This window comes from Harpia harpyja, chromosome 6 (assembly GCF_026419915.1).
Source record: "Harpia harpyja isolate bHarHar1 chromosome 6, bHarHar1 primary haplotype, whole genome shotgun sequence".
Taxonomy (NCBI): Eukaryota; Metazoa; Chordata; class Aves; order Accipitriformes; family Accipitridae; genus Harpia; species Harpia harpyja.
In genome coordinates this window covers 67,633,261-67,645,705 of record NC_068945.1, presented here as the reverse complement: position 1 = coordinate 67,645,705, position 12,445 = coordinate 67,633,261, and the positions used below count along the sequence as shown (strand labels likewise).

Genomic DNA, 12,445 nt, shown 5'->3' with positions numbered 1-12,445 from the left:
GAGGTTTAGGAAGAGGGGAACTGAGCTTGTTCTCTGACTTTTTGGCTGGAGCAGGCTTGGGCAGAGAAGGGCAGTGAGACTAAGATTAAAATCCTTCCTGCTCTGTTTTTCCTTTTGTTCCTCTGTCCCCCAAATTCCCTTTCCTAGTGCACAGTGTGAAGGAGCTGAGCTGTGAAAGTCAGGATGAGGCATACTGTGAGCAGGGCTTTTATTGTTATTTGTGTTGGAGTTGGGGCAAAATGCTGACTTGGGTAGTTGGGAAGCTCTAGCTCTGGCCAAAAGCTTGTGTATCAGTCATGTGAGGGTCTGAAAACTACCATGTAAACACATTTTCTCCTTTATCTACGACCTCTGAGACAGTTCACCTGTTGAAGGCTGTGCACCCAGCTCAGCCCATGCTTTTTCCTTGCTCCAAAGAGACGAATACCCTAGAGATGAATGGGGAGCTTCAGACACAGTCTGGGTGGGGTTGGTGAAACCGCATGGGTTCCTGTCTTCTTCAGGCAGCAAATCCCATTGCGGTGATTTCACATCTCACAGAGAAAGCCAAGCCTGAGCTAAGAGGTTCCTTGGCTTATTTTTCCCCAGTGAGGCTTAACTCTCCACACAGACTGCCTCTTCTCTCCAACCAGAACCATGGGGCAGCCAGAGACCTCCCTTTCCAGGTCTGCATGGTAATGGGGACTCGATGTAATTCTCTCTGTGCTATCCTGTGGTTTTTTCTGGCTTCTAATTGTACTGATGCAAAGCATGGGGAAAGTTTGGGCCCGGAGGGAAGAATTGTCTCTGCCAGCAGCAAATACCGGAGCTACAGCACACGTCACTGTCTGTTGGCTCTGCTGCCGGGGGACATGGGCAGATGGATATATACACGGCCAGGAGGTGGAGGAGGAAAGGGAAAGAGCTAAAGAGTGATGTGAAAAAGGAGATAATGATGAAGGTCAAAAGGAGCAGCAGGGAGGGAGAGCCTGGTTTAAGAAACTCTGTGAGGTCCCCTATGCCCTGCACCTTTCTGGGTAAAATTGCTTGGGGCAAGGGGTTTCTAGAGGTTGGGGATTTCGATAAACAGTGTTCAACTCCAATCAGTCGATCCTGTGGAAATGTTTTCTCTCTTCTTGCTGTGCTTCCCCAAGTCAGGACAGCAGATGCTAACAGCAAAAGAGCAATTAAATTACATGCTGGCTGAGTCTGGCAGTGATTCAGTATCTGTATAAGTGGGGGACCCCTTACAGTGTACTTCCCATGGCTCCCCAAACCTCCCTGCAAACCTCCTTGAACACAGATGCTGTGCTCCTCATTTGCAGTTTTCCTGCCCTCTTTGTCCTTTAAGAGGTGAGGCTGAAGTGGCACCAAACCCTCTCACCCGTTTCGTAGGACTTCTAGGTCTCCCTGCAGTCTTGGCAGTGATTCATGAGGAAGCCTCAGGCCCGCTGATTTGGATTGGCCCCGATCTCTGAGCAGCATGCTCCAAATTTTACCTTCCTGAAGGCCTGGGCACCCTCCCATTGTCTTCACCAACAGGTATTTGGCATTTGGGCCACAGTGATAGGGAAAAGACCAAATACGTTTCTCTGGAGTTACTCGAGAGAAGCTCCCACAAAGAATTCAGGGATGATGTTCTGAGGCATCTGAATCAGGCCATGAAAAAAGAACTTCAGCCCTTTGAACAAATTATTTACATCAGCCCTTGCAGAGGAGAGCATGTAGGAGCGCGGGAGAGCGTAGGTGTTATCTACCCAGGTTCTGGGGAAGACACTCACAAATATTATTAGCATGAATAGGAAGCACCATGATAGGATGCTCTCTGGGAAAAGTAATTTTGTTCATTAATTACTTGCCTTATCTAGCAACCTTGTTCCCTTTCTCTCGCTTTCTTCTTTTTTAATTTTCTTTAAAATGACTGTAAGTGAATGCAGTGCTGGGAAAGTTATTTTACTGCCTCCTCAGAGACAGAAGCTTGTATTACTCAGGTAGCCTTCAGCTGAATCTTCAGGGGTTTTTCCATCTTCATTTGAAGCCCAGTCTTTTATGGGCAGATGGCAAAAGACGGTTGCAGGCAGATTCCTGTGATTTCTTTCTTGCGGACCACCTCAGTGCTGTGGACTGACTGCAGTTCACATGTATGCCTTTAGCCTGAGATCTGCCTGCTGCTTGTCATTTTGTGCTCTGAGATTCTCCTCCTGCCTTTAGCTTCCAGGCTTGTGTTGTGCCGGGTTAGTTCAGCAACCAAAGGAGTCAGAGGGCTGTGATTTAAGGGACAGCATAGCAGAGACCCTGCAGCTTCAGAGATGTCCTTTCCTTGTGTCTTTGACCCTTGCAGGAGGTTGGAAAGGGTCAGTGGATGAAGGCAGGTGATACCCATCCTCCCAGACGTCAAACATGTGTGTTGGCTTTTTTCAGACTGCTTCTACAGCGGGGAATAGGTTTCTTCCAGGGACCTGTGCATCTCCAGAACGGTTGCTGCTAGTCACTGCTTCAAGTGAGTTTGCAGTGTTAGGTGGGAATCAACAAACGCCAGGGCTCATCAGGGCAACCTAGCTTCATGGCACGGGTCTCGCTGGAAACTCAAGGCAATGAAAGTAGAGTTGCCAAGGCTGAAATGCCACCATCACCTGCAGCCTGAGGCTGGGACCCACCTGGAGCCAAGTTGTTCAAACCCAGCCCTTGGCCGATGCTGCAGGGTCTGTTGGGGCTTTTTGAGGTCTCTCTGAACACGATGGCTCTCATGGGAGAAACAGAGCCTTTCTGTAATGCTGAGCAGTGCCAGCTGAGGACTGTATTTAAACATCACCTTCCGCAGACCCCCTCCCTCATTTCCACACTCTCCTCCCCCTGTGCCAGCAAACAATTTCCAATTCTTCATTGGACAAAGGCTCCAAGTTTCTAGGGATTTGCATGTGAAATGCTCCGGTTCATCTCAGGCTTGAAGGAGCCATCAAAATGCTCATCAGGGATCTGCCTATGGAGGCACACACATGTGTACACACAAATCGCTTGTCCGTGGCTGCACCCCAGCGATGCGTGAGCTGGTGTGGTCCTTGGGCCACCTCTGAACCTTTGTTCACAGGCTGGGGGTGAGGAGCAGGTTGCATTTGATGGACCAACCCACTGCTCCCCCAAGCAAGATTAGCACGTACAAGACAATCTGCAGCTCTGGAAACTTGGGGCGGGGGGGAACAGCGGGGAGGGGAAGGAGAAGGGACATGAAATCCCCCCAAACAGGCGGGAGGGATACTGTTTAAGGAGTGCCTGGCTTTGTAGGGCGGGAGATGGAGAAGTAAATCCCTTGCACCCACGCCCCGCAGCGCTCCGGGGGTGGGTTTATTCAGTTGCTGTGATAGAGGGAGGAACCCACCTGGGGACAGAGATAACGGGCGGGTGGTGGGATTGCTGTTCTGCAGCATAAGCCGGGAGAGTTATCAGGGCAGAAACTCGGCTTCTATTACCATGCATTAGAATAGATTAGCAGGCAGAGCAATTAGCATCCTCACTCTATTTGGCGAAGTGACAGGGTTGGTGGTGGCGGGCAGGAGGCATGCAGGGAAGAGGCAGCTTTGGCAGGGTGGCTTTTCCCTTCCCGAAATGCAGCCCAAGGATGGAGGGGCCTTCTGGTCTTTTGCCCCAGGGCTGTCCCCGCTGGGACATTGAAAAAAGCAGGGGTGGGCATGAGCTTTGGTTAGTGGTCTGAAACTTTTTGTGGCTCGTGGTCCCTGAAAAATTGCCCTGCAGAGATGCAAAGCTCCAAAGAGTGAATTTCAGCTTCCTTGAATTACCTTTTCCATGTCTCTCTGAAAGACTCCACAGACCTCTGGGTCCCCAGATACCACCAGTTAAAAAACCCACTGCTTTGACTTCCCCAGGCCACCCCAATGGCCTTTTCCCCCTCTTTGCCCATGCTCATCCCTGATGCCCAAAGAGCAGGTTTTTCAGGGAGGTGAGCCTGTTCGTTGTTAGAGCCAAAGATGAAAACAAGGGTCCATCTCCTTCTTTGGATGCATATGAATTTGCTGAGAAAGCTTCCTCTTCTCTCACTGCCACGACAGGTTTCCCAGGAATGATCCTGTGCATGATCTCAGCTCAAATTTGTCCTTCTTTTCCTGTGGCATCTCCGGCCTTTCCATCCTGAATGGAGTATCCCAGGCAGTGGATAAAATTTAACTCCTTGATGCCAGGGAGAGCTGAATTTGAGCTATCCTCTGGCAGGGATGGAGGGCAACTTGGATGCCAGAAAGAGTAGACAGGGAGGGATGGCTATTTGCCACATCACCACATAAAGTTTAAGGTCAATTATGCCCACGTCTTGACATTTATGGCATTCCTATCCCTAGGACCCCGAGGGAACCTGGAAATGTCAAAACATTGCTAAAACTGACCTTAAACTTTACTTGCAAGTGGGACTGAATCTCCTTCCTTTTCCTGGCTCCAGCCAGAAAATTGCTTTGGCTCCAGCAGAGGGAAAGGCAAATTTCAGCTGCTCCCTCCTTCCCCAGCCTTTCTCCACCCTTGTGATAAAGCCATCTCAGGAGACACAAAGCCGGCTCTGCACGTTGGTCAGACTTTGGCTAAAACAAACATCTTATTATGTCCTGAGATTCCTTTAATTGCTCTGTTCTTGTCCCATCCTTCTTTCCAACTGGGAAATCAAAAACTTTTCCCCAATAAAAAATGAAGCTGTCATATTGCATCTCATCCTGAAATAGGGACTAGACTAATGAGACTGATTCAGACCATCACAGTCAGATAGCTTGAATCTCCAGAGCCTCCTGGAAACAAATGTCTTTATGTCCTGCGGTCCCTTTCCCCAACTCCTGTCCCCAGCCCTGGCTGAAAATGTCATTAGGAGGGTTTGCACTTGGCTTCCACTGAGCTCCCTCTGCTGACCACCTTGCAAAAGGCATCGCCGACCTATCTGGCTGGTGTTTGAGTAGACACTGTCCTACTGAGCAGTAGTCTCTGGCCTCTGAGCAAGGACTTGGGGCAGAGCAAGAGACAGGGAGTCTTGGGCAATCTTCTGTGCAGTGTTTGTGCTGGGGAGGCAGGCTGGGGAGACAGGTAGCAGCACATCAAGTGACCCTCTTCCAGAAGCTGCCTGGCTTTGTGTAGAAAGGAAAACCCAAGTGATGCGGTGACGCCAGAAGTCTCCCTGTCACCTCGCAGGCTCTGTAGCCTGCCCCAGCTTTGCCCAGGATGCAAATGCTGGTGTCGTACAGGACCAAAGACTTTGAGGAACAGCCATCCTTTCTGTTCTTTCATTTTGGAGGAAGTGTCCCTTCCCCTCAGGGGCAAGGAGAGCTGCTACTGGGCCATGCTTGCACCCCCCACTAGATTTGAGATTCCCAGTTTGGTGGTCTGTGCTAAGCTGGGGACAGGGGAACCTCTTCAGTCTGACCCTTGCCAGCTACCTGCAAGTGCAGCCTGCCTCACTCACCACGGGCTCTTGCTGGGCTGGGAAATCTCAGATTTCCCCTTGGAGATGAAGAGATAGAAGAAATGGAAAATCATTGCCTCTTGCCCTGTCTTGCTTGCAGGACAGCTGGGACCATCTGGGCTTTTCAGGGTCTTCAAATTAAGACCTAAATAAGATTTCCCTGAAAGTTTTCCTTCATCCCCTCTACCCTCCTTCTGAACTCTCTCCTTGGATGTATCTATCCAACGCAGCTGGGCAAGGAGACCACTGGAGACGGAGGAAAGGTCAGACTGTGAACACTGGGAAGAAGCGGGAGTGCTTGTGGCTTGGGCCACGTGGGTGTTCACATCAGCCCTGCACATCTGTGTCCTCATAGAGTCTCTGGGATGTGCAAATTGTCTGCTGGTGCCTTCGTCCCCACCCTCATCCCCTCTCCCCATCTCCCTATTCCCGCTCCACCCAATCCCATGTTCTCTTTCCCCATATTCTATTTTCTCTTGATTTGGCATGGGAAGATTAGGAGACGCATGACAACCCTGGTGATAAGAGTCAAGGAGACAGACAGACAACCTGAGAAGAAGAGAATGCGGCAGGACCAAAAGATTGGGTGAATTTAAGGGGAAGAGCTGGAGAGACATGAGAAAAGCATGGGAAACTGTGTCCAAGCAAAAAACCACAGAACTGGGAAGGGCTGAGGAATGGAGTGGGGCAACATCTCCACCTTGCACAAGCTGAGGACCTCGGTGTGAGTGACCCCGTACCACCACAACAAAATGTCTAGGAATGAACAGATTGGGGAGGCAAATGGGGATCCCAACATTGAGCCTGTGTCCCATCAAAATGTCCCATCAAAATGTCCCATCCTGCGCCGGTGGCCTGTCCTGGCTGGTGTGACTGGGGTATGTGCGGGTTCCCACCTGCCACCTCCAGTTTACCAGCACTGGAGGGGAAAAGGTGTAAGGAAAGGGTGGCTGTGATTATTCTGTCAAAGGGTGAGTGAATTTGTCCCCTGCGGGAAATGTCACCGTTTGGAATCAGAAAGGAAAGCTGAAATGTCAAAACCTTTTGCAAACCAGCAATGCTCGCAGATTACCTGTTTGGAGGTGGTGGAAGGGTGTCATTTCGGTTTGCTGAGTGAGCCAAACCATTGAGCTCTCTTTGTGCTGCTCCCCCGCACCTTTGACATCAAATATAGATGCTTCATGTCCCTCTTCTTCCCTGCAAGCCCACCTCACTGGCCAGATTATGAGTCTTGCAATGCAAAAGCAGTCAAAAGAAAACTGCTGTGCATCAAGTGATGAGGCTTTTCCAAAAAGGATTAATTTGTTTGGATTTTATTTCTGGGAATTCATTTTTTTTTAATGGTAAGATGATTTTTTTTTTTCCTGATTAAAAAAAATTGTATAATGTGCTAATTGCCGTTTGTAAAAAAAAGCCCCTCTGTTCTGAGTAGCAATGTCTGATCAGATCCAATCACCACTCTTTTGTCTTGGAAATTGTTTTTAATAGTCAAAATTGCAGATAAGACCTTTTCCATTGCCAGAAAACTGTCTTTTTTTTTTTTTTCTGTCTCATATTAGAAAAGTTGGATATTTTAGTCTGCTTCTGGGAAAATGAAGGAAAAAAAAGAAAACAGAATAAAAATCTTCTCCTTTTTCAACAACTATGGATATAAACAAAAGATAGTCAGGACTATATGCTGTTTTTCTGACTGCACTATTTCCACCTCCCCCCCCCCCAAAAAAAAAAAAAGAGAGAGAAAAAAGGATTTACAGAACTTTCTCCTTGGCTTTCTCCTCCCAGGACTATTTGTCTCTGTCTATTTAGTCCACTCAGGGTGTCAGTTAGTTTGGTCTCCAGCAGGGACCACCAGATTGGGCTAATAGTGTGAATTAGCAGAAATAACTTTCCACGTCTCCACGAAGCCTTGTGGCCCCAGGCCATCACATGGGTCTGTGGAGCAGCTGAGCACCTCAGACCCTGTAAGCCCAAATGATAAGAGAAACTCACTGCATGATCTTATCAGGGTTTTGCATGTCTTAGGAAATAATTACCTCTAGAAAGGCTAAGCACAAGGGCCGCTGTGCCTTTTAGATGCATTTAATTTGTTATCACAAGTGATACTAAGGTCTGGCTTGCTGGCAGGTATGACTAGGAAAAGCTTATAGCTCATGGGACTGTGGAGTAGTTTGTCCCTAATGAATGCCCAGAGAGAAGGCTGGGGATCTTGGTCCGTAGAGCCCTCTGTGCAGCAACTGTCTCCGTCCTGGTGCAAGAAATGAGAGCTGCAGGGATGCTCTGGCTCAGGTCCTAAGAGGATCTGCAGCTCTGCCAACCTCTGAACATGCTGCCTGGGAGGGGAGAACGCACCAGCACCTTCCTCTCATTTCCCTCTGCTAAGAAATCAGGAGTCACCCAAAGCAAACACAGGTATTTTGGGCAGTGGTGGGATGGAGAGATGGACAAGAAGTGGGAGGGGTAGAGAAATATCCCCCTTGGAGGCCCTTGTCCCACCCCACTGCTCTCATGAGGGATGGCCTCATTTAGCACTTACTTCTTGGCATCACAACTCCTCTGCTCCCTTCCCTCTGCAAATAGCATCTTTTTCCCGGTTTTCTCCCCGCCCCTAGCCTCTACACGGTCAGAAAAGATCTTCCTTCCACCTTCAGCCTCCTGAACCACGCTCCATCCCCTGCAGATGTTGTAATCACAGCCACTTTATCACCATTAGTCCAGATCCCATGAGGTCTGGATGGCAAAGACGCAACCCCAAGGCTCGAGGAAGGAGAGGTGCAGTGCTCCAGGGAAGTACGAGAGCAACTCTTTGGTGTAAACTGATAGGATGGGGATGAAGGTCTGCAGGACTGTATGGTGCGGGTGCAGCAAGGATCAGGACCCCACTGTGTTGGGCATGGGGTAAACAAAGATAGAGCCAAAAAGAGGCCAGGATGAAAAATAAAGGTCATAATTTTTGGTTTGGGAGGGTGGGGGGATGTTTTTTGTGTGTGTGTGTGGCTTGTTTTGGTTTTTTTTTTTCTACAACAGTATGGTGGAGATGTGTCTTCACTGAAAGGTAAAGGCAGATGAAGGCATGCACATGGCACACTTGCCTTCTGTTAGGCTGGCAGCCCTGCAGTAGCATGATGTTTTTTCCATGCTGTGCACAGGGAAAAAAAAGAGCTCGCAGGTTTAGGAGTACCCCACTTGACTCTTCTTGTACCTGGTCTATCCAGGTGCACGGAGCTCTTGGGTATCTGCTCAGCCCCTCCGAAGATTTCTGGCCTTCACATTAACCCGCCTAACCTCGGACATTTAGGGACAAACCCTGGAGGTGGTGGAGTGAGTCTGGGCTTGGTTTGACCAAGCCCTAGCAAGGCAGAAGAGCCCTTAGCATCTCGTTGCAGAGGTGGAATAGCACCTTACCCCTCTGCAGCTGGTGTTTGCAGAATGTGGCCCCAGCAGGTTGCTTTAGGTCCCAGATGGCAGTCCTGGGATTGAAACGTGATCTTTTGGGTCCCAAACCAGGGCCGTCATCTCATCCTCACGAGACCTGGGCTTTAGTCTGCTCTCAGACACGCGTGCATCTATGCCTGTCTTTCCTGTCTCTGTGTGGTAATGTTTCAACCTCACAGAGGTGTCGTGAAGTTTAATTAGCTCCAGGCAAAGCCCTCTGAGATCCTCAGACGAGAGATGCTATAGAAGCGCAAAGTATTAATTTAACATTATTAAAATAATTGGTTAGTGGATGGTGAACAGAGGGTTAGCGTTAGCGGTATTTATTCTTAATGGGAGATGAGGATGAAATAACATTCCTCACGGTTCAGCAGTAGGACCAGTTTCTTAGTGTTTGTACTAATGGTTTGGACAGAAGCAGGACACTTGCAATTGTTAAAGATGCAGCTGATAATGAAATAGCAGGCGTTATTAAGATGTACGGAGAAGTGCCGTGTCTACACCATAATCTTATGCAAATAAGTTCAGGAGCGGAATACGCTCTTTAAGGTGTCTTAAGTGTAATGTGATGCCACTGGGTGGGAGTTACGCACCAGCTAATTATAGCATGAATAGCATTGAATTAGGTTATATGGCAGTGGAAAGTGATCTCGGCATATTGACAGACCCAGCATGTTAGAGTTACTGGTATTTTATTAAAGCAAAACAGTTATTGGCAGTACAAGGTATTTTTTCTGCATAAGCTGTAATAGACACACCAGATGAGAGCGCAGCAGAGTCACAGCAATCTCCCAGGGCCCAAGTACACGCTGACTCTCAGCAGAGACAACAGAAGTGATTAGTTGGGGTTGGGATATTTCATTATCCCTTTCACAGTCCAGCTGCTCTGTGCAGGCAGCTGCCTTCCAGGTGACCACTTCTCTAAGGCAGGCATTTGTGTCTGGAAGTACTTATTTATTAAAAGTCCCATTTGCCTATATTTAAAATTTGCTGAACTTACTTTTTGGTCTGCTATGTCCCCTCTGAGCAGCTGCCTTCAGCGGCTGGGTGCTTTGCCACAGTCGTTTCTCTGTTTCAGCCAACACCATTCAGGGATTTGAGACTGACACTGGAGGGCAATGCTTTGCTCTGCACATGCTGAAACAATTTTCTCTGCTGTTTCCCCCCACTCCTGGGGGAGGGCAGAACATTTTTGGCAGTGCAGAGGAAGACTGGAGGGAGAAGGTTACTTTATGACCGGTATGTTGCTTTTTCTGCTCCCCTGAGAATCCATCACATTTTGCCTCTGAAGAACCTGCTGGGCAGCCACCTGGGAGAGCGTGGTGTGTAAACCCACGGGATGCTCCACGTGCTCCAGCTCAGGATAGATAAGGTGGTCAAGGAAGAGGAGGTGGAGGAAACCATGGGCAAAAGGCTCTGGAGAAGAGCCCCCATCACTCCTTTCTGCATGGACAAACCTGCAAAACCCACTGGCAGGTGGCTCCATCCCTTTAGTCTTGATTTATGCAGCAGCTGGCATCAGTTACCTGGGATGAATTCTGCTGCTAGCTCAAGGAAGGGGTCTGTGATGTTGACTCGAGAGCCTGAACGTTGCTGGTGACCCAGAGCCCGGCTCACGTTTTGGTTCAGCTTGGCAGAGCTCCCCCATCATCAGACTCAAGCACCAGGCACGGTTGGGTGTTTTGCGGTTTTTTTCTCGCCTTTGCTTTAAATTGAGAAGTTACACTGAAAAAGTCAGACAGGCAAAGTCAAAAGTTAGGAAGTGGCAGAATTAATTAAAGTCTGTAATTAAAGTCTGGCTTGCAGTGTGTCAGTCCAGGGAGCAGATTTAGGAGTGCAGAAGCTACTTTCAATCTGCCGGTGCCTAATTCCTGAGAGCCTGACACTGCAACATTAGCATTATATTAAAACCAGGCTTAGTTTGGTTTGGTTCTTCATCAAGTCATTATTTGGATGGCCACACACCTTACAACAGATATCAAATCTGCAAGACACATCAGTCTAATACAGAGTGAGGTTTTGGTCTGAAGAGTTACATGTCTTAAATGTGTATGACCAGTAAACAGCAAGATAAGATGCTGATTATCATATTCCTGCTCAGTGGTGGGGCTGGGAATACAAACCACATTTCTAGATGCTTAACCTATACCCATGTGTTGTCCTCCTGTACAAATGTGCTGGGTGTGTTTGCAACCTACTGTGCTATTACACTTGAACTGAGCCTGGGTATCTGCCCATTTAATTTTAGAAAATCCAGACATTGCTGTCATGCTGCAGCTGGAGGAAATAAACGGGAGGTAGCAGGACATCTTGAAGAATTCGGGCACTTGGGTTTTGACATCAAGCCCAAAAGGGTTTCCTTCCAAGCTATTCTCAGGAGAGGAGTTCCCACGCCCTGCAGAGCTTTGATGGAATTGCTGTGTCTATTTGTTTTATAGAAGTGCTTACAAAAATCTCAGATCAGCATTTTGCTGTGGCTTTCGTTCCGCGATAGGGGACTTTACAGTTTTGGAGTAGTTAATCGGCTATCCGTCCAACCCTCTGGAGACTGCACGTTTAAAATTCCTGATCCAGCATGCGGCAGCACTAAAGGAGACTTAATGGGATGAAGGCTCCTAGGGAACGGAGAGTGGGAGCTGCAATGCTGCTCTTGCTCTCTCAAATCTGCAAGGCAAACCGAGAGCATGCTGAGAATGGCAGAGATCTCCCTTTATGATTCCTGCCACTGGAAATACGAAACTTTCCTCTACCAGAAAGATGGAGCAATTTGAGTTTGAAATCGGGGTGTTCATTTTATCTAGCGTCAGCCACTAGAGAGAAGCCAAGCCTAAAGTTTTAGGCCAGCCTCCAAGCTTTGTAACATTCAGGCTCAGCCATATATTGGGTTGCTTTTCCGTGTGTTGCCATAGATCGCCCTCTGCAAAACCCTATGCATATAGGCGCAATCTCTGCTCCAGGGAGCAAGGACATTGAGGGGTGATCATGGAGCTAACCCTCCAGCAGCCCCTATGTGCTCTCACAACTAAGACTCTGAAGTCTGGGAGTGGGTGAATAATTTAACATCTGCACTTAGTCTTTATAGCTGATTTTAATGGGGGGGTAATAGCACTGCTAATAACGAAATCCATTGAAGACACCCTGTGCAAGTCCATAACATTAGCTTAATGGCAAAAGGTAATTGGCATGCAGTTGAAGCTGTCCTTTTGTATTAACCCTGTGGATTTCTAGGCAGACATCTTCCTTGAAGTGATGGCCTTGGCAGCGCACGTGGAGTAAAATACAGATGTGCTTTATGCTGAGCAAATGCAAATCGGGATTCAAACAGGGTGCACCACTACCAATTCACATTGCTGGCTTGTGTTTACACTGGACAGAGAAGACAAAAGACAGTGACAGTGCTGAAAGCACTGACAACAATTAGTGAGTGGCGTAAATTTCTGGGCTTGTGCAGCCCAGGTGCCATGCACCCACCACTTTCACTGAACTGTCACTAATTGGGAACACCAGAATTTTTAAGGTTCAACCCTGGGCACTTCTAGTCAGGCACTTTCAAACCAGATGCCAAAAACTCCTTAATCTGCCAGG

General features: G+C 48.3%; 1 protein-coding gene across 2 annotated transcripts in view; it reads left to right on the top strand.

The window, feature by feature from the left end:
* Nucleotides 1-12,445, top strand: part of PLXNA4 (plexin A4) — a 461,691-nt gene that overhangs the window by 329,059 nt on the left and 120,187 nt on the right. The gene's annotated exons all lie outside the window — the stretch shown is intronic.